Genomic DNA, 8,554 nt, shown 5'->3' on the forward strand with positions numbered 1-8,554 from the left:
GGCTCTCGTCAAAATAATCAAAGTGAAGAAACTTGCATTTTTCCGTAGGTTTCTGAATTTTTATCAAATTTGTGTTTTTCGGCTCAACACATTTCATGATCATTAAAGAATTCATTTCTGTGTGGATTTTTCTGAAAAACGTTAATTAAAGGCACAAAAAATGTAAATTTTCAGTTACCACGGACTATTAAGATAAGGAAATAACTAATCTTTGGCGGCTATTTTCTCACTAATTTTACCTCTGAAAACAGGTGACCCCCTTCTATCGCAAATATCTCGACTTGTATTCAAAACAAATGGATACTTTTTTCATTCAAATTAAGACAAGTGAACAAGCTTTAAGATGATACCAATAACTCTACATGCCCAAAAATTGACGATAGCCTGATTCCACCACGCTGCCTCACAAATGTTTCAGTGATTCACACAACTCACATTGTAACATTCACTACGTTGATGACGACAAATTGTGGCACTGCAAGAAAGCTTGAAGAAACCTTTATCGGATTAGATTTATTGCAGAATTTCAGACATCGTATCTGTTATTTTTATAAGAAACTGTGATCGAAAGAAAGATAAGAAAATAGTTCCTCCGAACTGACACTGCCCAAAGCGTATGAGAGTGATTTGTACTTACCACTATTTATTCATATATTCTTATAAATTATTTGTCTATTTCTGTGTTCCTGTTGCTACAGTACTAATATCTAACCCTGATGCTCGTGCAAATAGCGACGTTTCCACATACTAGGAGGCAGCATATTCTATAATATAGGTTTCCAACGTGAAGGATATAAAATCGGAAAGATGTAGGATGTGTCAAAAATGGCTGAATCTGACTGTATTGACAATTTTTAGTCACCAATCGGAACTGTGGTATGAACTTCAAGTGTAAAAGAGAGGGAAAAAAACATACCGGTACGCAACATGAATAGCCATTCTATCCATTCTATAGACCGGAGAAATTTGTCTTTAATTAAGCTTTACAAAGTTTGACCACAACAAAGCTCTATATTCTTAGTCACATTGCAGATGTTTTGAATGTACTATTGAATAACGAATGTGCATCGCTTTGGTGTTTAAGAGGTAAATTGTAGATCTGCGTTACCTGGCAGTACACAAGTACCCTGGGTGTTCTTTTGCATTTGACTGACATAACTTAATGTTTCAAATGAAATCATCTGACGTCACTACTACCGTATAGCTTAGGGACGTATTCTCTTTAGAAAGTGTTTTATTTTGACCCGATTCCTGATTTTTGCTTTATTAAGTCGAATCTGGACAGAAAGCTGTTGACCTATCCATGGAGAGTGATGACAATAAGAGCCAAAACTCCATCACAGTATAAAAATTATAAGTATCGACATTCTATTCAGACTTCAGTAATATGAATAGAAATTGTCTTTTGTGTGCTAATTTCTAACAGACTGTTCAGAAAAAAAATTTGGCTACCAAGGCTAATTTTTTTTATCTCGTTTTAAGAAGACTCCTCACAGACCATTTTGTAATTCTTCAGCCATTCTGACCTGAACCCCCACCCCACATACTCTTTTAAAATGATCTATTTGATCTATATGTCAATGCTTTTTTTGTTAAGAGAAGCACATCAATAGAATAATTTTCATTCAAAACTAGGAACATAAGACGAACAGGTAGAAACAACAGAGGAAAAAAGAGGAGGGCCTACTAGTACTAGTGACACCCTCCAACCACCAACTTTTAACTTTTAAAAAAATGACTTTGGCTCTTTCTGTTTGAACTGACTAACCTTAATCATATTAAGTTACACGTTTTGATATTAATTAAATTAGTAGACAATATAAATATTCAGACAATCGCAATGTCTTCTTCACATCCTTAATACGTTCGAAGAAATCAGCTTTCTTACAGGAATCAAGTCTCATTGTGGCATCTCATAGATGTATATAATTGTCCTGAGCTGTATGCAATCTTGTACCAGCTCCTGTTTCCGGAGTTTGGGAGTTTTTGTCATAGTTGTCCAGCCTGTTGAACAATCTTCCTCTAGAGACTTAAAGCCCAAAACTGTTACGGTTAATGCATGTTCCGTAGAGTTTCAGTTTCATCTGTAGGCCTATTAAATATAGTTCCCGTATTCACGACTGGAATCCTGTGCTGTGCTGTGCTGTTATGGTGATTTACGTTACAGCCGGAAAAATTGAAGTTAGTACAATATAGCACAATGCCAGCACTGTGTGTGTGTGTGTGTGTGTGTGTGTGTGTGTGTGTGTGTGTGTGTGTGTTTTAGAGAGAGAGAGAGAGAGAGAGAGAGAGAGAGAGGGACTTAATGTGTTGTTGCCGCATGTATCGTTCCTCCAACATCTGGAGCAAACAACAATAATAATATGTCAATGGATCGTTCACTCACTCACTCATTGAATACCCCTCGCTTTTTCTCGTTTGCCGTTTTTGAAATAGAAATCGGATTACCAAAGTGCAATATTCATGACAGTGTGGTCAAAATGGCTCTTCACCATAATAATAGTTTGCTCGTGGGTTGTTGTGTTTTGTTTTGTTTATTCCAATGATCACTCATTCTAGCACTCATGTCAAACTTAGAGAACTTCAAAATCACAGTTCATCCATATTTTATTCTGTGTACATAGCCTATCTCAAACTCATTTAGCACGTTTATCTCTACCTTTTGTACTTTCTTCCAGCAACATTACCCATGTCACATGAAACATGTATAATTATTGATCTCAGCATTTCTCTTTAAATCTACTTTGTGCCTGTTATCTCGTTTTGTACTTTCAGAAATCAGATGACAATGCTTGAATATTTTGTAAAAAATCAAGTACTGTGTACTGTATCATTAATAATATTTTGTTGACGTGTCCCGTCTCTGTGCTAAGTCTTGTGAGAATTTTGTTCAGCAACCTGCACACCAATAGGTCAACCCACATTACGATCAAACTTATCTGGTTTATTCTTTTCTATTTCTTTTTTTTTTTAAATAATTTATTGATTTTGGACAGAACTGAGTCTTAAAGTGTTTTAACTTGGGTTTTTTTTTTCTTTTACTCTTAGTAGACTATAAGAAGTTACATAGATATGGGTAGACGTGCGTACTGATACTAAAAAATCTACCAACGGGTAACCCCTTCCTTTCACAGCTTGCTGCATACTCTGTCTTAGCACGTTAACAAAAGGTTCAAATTTCTCAAATCTATCAAAATATTATGGCTGAGGGGAAAAAAATCCTATTTTAATACGAGTTATCCACCTCTTACAGCAGTTATTGAGGCTCATGTTTTGCCTTTGTCTGCTTCTCATTTTTAACTTTCTGAAAACATAATTACAAAGTTAATGCTAATTTTTCTACTCATCTCAATTTTTGCATAAAAGTTCAAGCCAGTATACGATAATAACTTGCCCAAAGAAACTTGTTTAAAAGTGCAGCTTGTTGAAAGCTTAACCTGCTTTACTGATATAAATAGTACCACAAATTTAAGCTACCGTACATACATCGCACTACACACTTAAGGCACATACATCATAATACACATTTAAGGCACAACATACATCGCAAAGCGCTCATATGACCTTAGCAGTTGCGAGCGCCGTAAAACCTTATACTATACTACTATACTATACATCGCAAAAGAAATAGTTGCCATAGCATCCATTACCACAAAACTTCCACAAAAGCGTGTTCAGCTTTGCTGTTTTTGTTGTTAGTGTTTGTTGTTGTTGTTGTTGTAGTTTTTGTTGTCGTTGTTAATGTAGAATAATAGGGGTTTAAAGCTAAACCATTCTTATTAATTGAATCGCATATTATAGAGTCCTTGTGTACCGTTTCTTGTCCATTCATGTCGTGTTGTAAAAACTGTGGCCGCCGTAATTTATTCGTCGTTTCACTCTCGATGTCTGACGCCTTGTGGTTTTCCCCTTTCATTTTCACACTGAAGTTTGCAAGAAAATCAGTCATATAATATCATTACTTTCCTAGGAAGTTTTTTCACTCTTCGGGTGTCGTATGCGGAGGGTATGCTTGTTAACCCTTTTAGTACGTAGCCCGGGTTGATCGGCCATCTAACCGGTTATTTCAGTTTATTACGGTAGATTCTACATCATTTTATAAGATTCGTCCAGAGCGTGAAAGAGTTAAACCAACTCTGTAACAGTTCACATCGGTCCCTTCTAACAGAACTGCAACCTGTTCTGCTTACTGCTACACGCTGTGGGTAGATATGCGCACCACTAAAAAGTATTCCTTACCTTCGATACCTCACCTTCTATCTTCTGTACCCAGTTTCGGCCAGGTTAATTTAAAAGAAGTTCTATCCTCCACATTACTAACTTTTCTGGGGGGGGGGGGGGGGGCGGGTTCGCATTTAGTCAATACACGCATTAGGGTGATTTTTCTAACTTCCTGTTTATAGCGCCCAAGAAAGGGGGTTTATCATTTAATGTGTAACACATCTAAAAGACGGTTTAGTGGGCAATATAAAAATGATGTTTCTTCGAGTATGATGTACTCTCTCTCTCTCTCTCTCTCTCTCTCTCTCTCTCTCTCTCTCTCTCTCTCTCTCTCTCTCTCTCTCTCTCTCTCTCTCTCTCTCTCTCTCCCTCCCTCCCTCTTTCTCATTACAAAGTGTCAAGCTGCATGAGGCAAATATCAAATTACAGTCGAACCTTTCCGAGACGGCCATCCATCCAATGTTGAAGAGAAAAGTGGTTGTCTGAGACAGGTGAATGTCATAGATAGTGTCCGTATAGTGTATGTAAGCAAACCGCTATGGGGGAAAAGCGGAACGTGGTCGTTTTGTACAGGTAATAGTTCAAGACAGGTGGCTGTTAGAGCAGGTTCGACTGTATAATGATAATATTATTCGCTCCAACGGCATCGTTTCTGAACATTATATGTATGTGTGTGTCTCTGTGATGAGCTACAAATCAAAGTATGGACGATATTCTGTTCTTCAACCTTGTACATAACCATGTTAGATTAATGATTATTGTTGATGCCCACGCAGTTTCCTTTCTTGTTTCTGTTTGTTTCATTTATTTTTTTTTTCAAAATTAAAAATTGATTCGGTTTTTTTTTACTGGTGAAAAGATTTGAATTGGTTCCTTTCTTGGTCTGCGTGTATACAAAGATGTCAACTGCGTGCATTTATGTATGTATGGGTGCTTGTGTGTGTGTGTGTGTGCGCTTGTGTGTGTATGTGTGTGTTTATGTGTGTGTGCGCGAGCGTATGTTTGTGTGTATGTACGTGTGTGTATGTGTGTGTGTGTATGTGTGTGCGTGTGTGTGTAACATTCTCGGCTTCTGTGAAGCATACTGTGAAAACAGCCGATAAAGCGCCCAAACACTAGCAAACTGACAAGATCTTTCACTGTCAACAGCCGGGTACCCATTCCCCCTGGGTGAGGCAAAGGAAATTCCTGTAAAGTGCTTTTACCATGGACACCACGTCGAGACCCTGAGGTGGTTCGAACTCACGACATCTCGGTTGCGAGCCCAACAGCCTACCCACTTGACCACCTGAGCTGTTTCCGACTCTTCTTTTGCACTGACAAGCGGTAATGTCTTCTTTTGCATTGCAGTTACAGCTAACACGACGGGCGGCTGATTTATTTGTTTCTAATCAAATTTTCTTGAAGTTACTTGAACATAAGTGTTCTAACCCCGTGATGTTCGTCATTGCAAGTTTTATACCTACCATGGGGCTATAAAGTTTTCTGTTCGACACTCGGCATTAGTATCTATTTTGACAAAGTTTCATTTTTAAAGTAAAAGTGGATACTTCGCGGTAGGTTTGGTACCGGCTCCGCGGGTGTTTCTTTCTTTTATAATAATGATAATAGATAGCATTTGTATAGCGCAAATTCCCGCTCAACAGCAAGCTCTAGGCGCTTTGCAATAATTACCCCAACAGACCGGACTGCAATCTCAACTTCCTGGGAAGCATAATGTGTAAGCAGCAATTTATAGGCGTTAAAACACTAAGACTGACAAAGTCTTTCCCCTTGTGTGGCCTGGTACCCGTTCACACCTGGGAGAAGTAAGGAAAGTTCGTGTAAAGTGCCTTTCACAAGGACAGAACGTCGGGCCTGAGGTTTGAACCCGAACAGCATAACCACAAGACTACCGACGCCACTATTACATATTACATCAAAAGACCTATTGTTTTCAGCTAGTCCCCAATGCAGCCCCTAGGGAGCACCTCCCCCCCTCCCCCATTCCCCTCCCCCCCCCCCCCTTTTTTTTCGATGTTCACAGGTTAATTCAGTATCACTTGGAATACTCAAAGGAACTCTTTGAAAAAAACAGTAAAAACTCGTTTATTGCAGGACCTTTTGGTGCAGTAGTCTGGAGCCCGCTAATACCAAAGGTGATAGGTTTAGATGCGAAGGCTATATTGTATAGAAAAAGAAAAGCAAGAAATCATCCGTAGGAAAATGTTACTAGGAAAGATAGACAAAATTAAATGTATAGTTTGGCATGAACCACCGGAATCGATTCTAAATTATTGCGCCCTGACACACATTTGACACATGCTAAAACGATTACGCCCGCATGTCCACCAGAACAGAAACCCACGGACCAAAAGTCGTCTGTCTCTCGGGAAATCGGTAGCTGACCGAAAGTCAGGTCGGTCGAAGCCGCTTGCGGCATTTTATTCTGGTCGTCTGGTGACTCATCAGTCAGAGGCCCAGTCAGAGCAAGTAAATTTTACAAATCTAATTTTAAATTCCGATAAAAATTCCAATATTATATTCACAATCAGCACCAAAAAATATAATTAGCTAAGTCGGCGCGTAAACGACCACTTTAAATGCATGTTTACACTTGTTCACTTTTTCATTTTTAATTATTCGTGCTCTATTTCCACCTTGCGTTCCCTAACCTCTGACTTGTTCACGCATGCCGAAAACGACCAGACCAAATTAATTTTGCCCAACTCAACAAAAATCTGGTCTGTTCTGCTTTGATGGACACGCAGCTTAATGACACATTGTCATTTGTGGGACCTCTTACGTGGTTTCCTTCTTCTATTTCTTTTTCGAGTTGATTTTCAATACACTGATATGAAAGGTCTAATCCACTTCCTTAACGATTATAGCCATAATCGCCAGGAGTCATGGGGAATCTACAATTCATTCAACAAAAATATTCAAAAGCTCACAAACAAGTTACAGAGGCAAAACAGAACATGGTTCAGCCAGAGAATTTCTTAAATGAAGATTTTAGTTTTTACAAGCCCAGTGAGAAAATTTCGATCATTTAGGAGGCGGGCTTCGGTCCGTCCTTTCAGGTCGACCCCGGCAAGAGACGTATACAACATCCCAGCAGAAAGACCGAAAATGCTCAAACTGGGTAAAAATTCTCCTCACTCGAAAGTCGAACTCAGTTTTTCCTGCAAACGAAAGCATAGCATCTAATGCTACTTTACAGGCACCAGTAGAGGCGCAGTAAAAATAATAACAGAAATACAAACAAAACTAATTCTGGGTTATTTGTATTAACAAATATTTATTTATTGTTTTGTTGGGTTGTTTTTTTTTTTACCTCAGTGCCTGTCTTGTGCTGGTTATTTTGTTTTTCCTTCCAACCTATAATTTTACCTAAATTGTTTACAAATGAATACAAAACTGAAGCATCTGTTCTCCGTTTTTTTTATCACAACAGAATTCTCCATTTTGTAATGGCCTTTACAAAAAAAAATGTAATATACTACTATTTTGTTATTATGTCAATTTAAAAACGCAATATACTGCTATTTGGATATTACGTAAATTTTCATTATAAGACTGAGATTTTTACCATGAATTTTTAATATCATTTTAATCTGTTCATTGACCAAAAAGGAAGCCGTGCTAAGCACTGTTGTGAATGCAGCCAACTTGTGTTTCGCGCGCTCATGTGACCTTATACAGTTGCGAGTACAGTAAAACGCTTATCAAACTAAATACAGATAAATTGGTTTTAAAGAAGAGTTGACCCACAAGGCACCGATTCATTGTTTCAGAGAAAAAGAAAGAGAGGAGAGATAATAGTAAATCCATTGGTTCTATTAACTCTCCAGGTGCTGTCAAGTAGGTAAACCGATGAATCATTGCATATCTTTACACGAAATTAAATGATTATATTCAGAAAAATCGCGGCTCAAAAAGAGTTAATGTGAACCCACGCAGGTCCGATTCAATGTGCTTCTCAAACTAGAGCAAATATTTAATGACCGAATTAGTTCGGACTAGATCTACAGATTTAAACCAATCAGGGCTCTTTGTTTGGCAGTGTTCTTTGTATTTTATCACAACATAGGTGTGTTGTGATCTAGATCTATGCGTTGATCATGATCTAAATCTATGCGTTGATCACAGAACCCAAAATTGAATATAGAACTTGACAAAATTAGATTCTATTACCCATGTTTCTCTACAAATATTGGATTAAAAAAACAACAACCCACAAACAACATTGAATGTCAATCACTGAAAATGAAAACTCCCTCTCTCTCTCTCTCTCTCTCTCTCTCTCTCTCTCTCTCTCTCTCTCTCTCTCTCTCTCTCTCTATCTCTATAT

Source organism: Aplysia californica, unplaced genomic scaffold (genome assembly GCF_000002075.1).
Source record: "Aplysia californica isolate F4 #8 unplaced genomic scaffold, AplCal3.0 scaffold00004, whole genome shotgun sequence".
Lineage (NCBI taxonomy): Eukaryota > Metazoa > Mollusca > Gastropoda > Aplysiida > Aplysiidae > Aplysia > Aplysia californica.